A 1,973-nucleotide genomic window follows, 5' to 3' on the forward strand; every position below is an offset into this window, starting at 1 on the left:
ATCAGGCTGGGCAGCGGCAGCCAGCCGTGAACAAGCAGGGGGTGAGCACAGCCAGGCTCGGGGGCTGCCGGCTCCTGCAGCCCACCGCTGCTGTGGGCTGGCATGGCACCATGGGCTGCAAGCAGCTCACTGCAACGTGTGCCGGTGCCATCGCTGCCACCTCCTACTCCTTCCCTTTGCCAAATGCAGAGCTGGAGAGGAGCGAAACCTGCTTGTCCCAAATCCCTGGGCTGAGCAGGTTCCTGAGGAAGGATGTCCTTCCTCCTCCTGCCGGGCTGTGTGTGGTGCTGTGCTGCTCCCAGGTAGAGACACATTTCGGGGTACAATATCCTCGCCTGGCTTTGGTGGGAGGGCTGGGGTGGGCAGAGCCCCTGCCCGGCACACGGCACGTACAGCGGCTGCTCTACGTGCGGGGAAACGCTGCTCTGACCTGCTGCACGTGCAGCGTTAGTCCAGGGAGGAAATACTACCTGCCATTAAATGCTATCTGAAAAATGCATCTCACTGCTAAACCATAGCACCTTTGGAGTGCAAACCACAGGTGTGGTGTGAATGCGGCGACCTACTGAGCCTGGCCCTGAGTCCAGGCAGGATGGGATGGGAGAGTGGGCACCGTGGGGACAAAGCACCCCTCTGCTCCAGCGTCCGGGCTCTGCACCTGCCAGGGTTGGCTCTTGCTACCTGCCCCCAGGACCAGGCTGTGTTTTCCCTGCAAACCTTGTCGATTTGTCCCTGGGTGTCCCCCCGGTGTGCCTTTCCTATAGCCGTGCCTGGGGCTGGACAGTGTCTGGCAGCTCCTGCCCTGGCCCCGTCTGTGTCTTTATCCTGTGCTTTGGGGAAGCCTTTGCTTCCTCAGGTCCCACCACGTGCTGGACGAGGGACAAGACTTTAAAATAAGATCCTTTTGTTTCCCAGAACAGCAACAATGGAAAGGTCCCATCGGTCCCACAGTCACCCAGTGTTTGTGATGGAAAATTCCCCGTCGTTGCGGGGCGAGCCCTCCCCAGCATCCTGCCGTTAGATGGCAGCATGGACGGGCAGGTCTGGCCGCTGCTGCCTGCACGGTGCCACATTCGGACTGCAGTGGACGGAGGATGCCAAAATCCCCTGATTTTGGGATACCAGAAAATCCCACCCCCCCCGCCAGACCCTCTGCTCTTCTCACGCTCAGCCTCCCCAGGCAGCCCCTGGCCCGTGCATTTTGTCCAGCATCTCAGCAGTGCGATGTGATTCATCCCTCCATCACTGTCTGCACATCACCACCTCGCTGCTCTTCTCAGGTTCACGATGACCCCTGATGCTCACAGTGGTCCCCAGCACGGGTATGCTGCTGGGGCAGGGACCCCCGTGGCTCCCCCTTCTCTGATCACAGCCCCCAGCACTGGGGAGGGGGCTCTGATCCCGCAATCTTGGCTCTGCACCCTGAGGCAGTGGGCAGTGCCGCCCCTCTGTGCAGTCCCCAGCTCTGCCTCATCACTCAGCATCATGGCGAGTTTAAATAAATCTCTCTCCAGAAACTTGCAGGGGTTTGGGCACCCACCCGGGACAGAGGGACGCCATCACTTTCTGCTCCTTTGAGATGAAGGAGGGAGGTGGTCCAAGATGAGTATGCTGAAGAACAACGTAGCCAGTGCTCTCAAGGTTAAAAGCTCACTAATTGAGCCAGGGGGAGTAGCGTAAAATAAATTCTGTGGCTTGGAGCCCCTCTGATGACTCCAGGAGAGTGACAGAATGATTTCTTCCCTGGGTTTGGCAATGAGAGCAGTTGAGTGCACAAGAAGTTTTCATGCCTTTTTGAAGCTGTGAGCACATGGTTCTCATTCAGGCTCTTTCTTCGCTGTCTGCAAGTGTGCATAATTAATAACCCTCTGGGGCGCAGCGTGGGGCTGCGTTAATTTATCTGTTCGGTGCTTGTTGGGTGCGCAGGCTGGGGCTGTGCCTGCGGTGCCGCCGCGCTCACGGAGCTCTGCCAT

The sequence above is a fragment of the Pterocles gutturalis genome, unplaced genomic scaffold, assembly GCF_000699245.1.
Source record: "Pterocles gutturalis isolate BGI_N339 unplaced genomic scaffold, ASM69924v1 scaffold28515, whole genome shotgun sequence".
Classification (NCBI taxonomy): Eukaryota; Metazoa; Chordata; class Aves; order Pterocliformes; family Pteroclidae; genus Pterocles; species Pterocles gutturalis.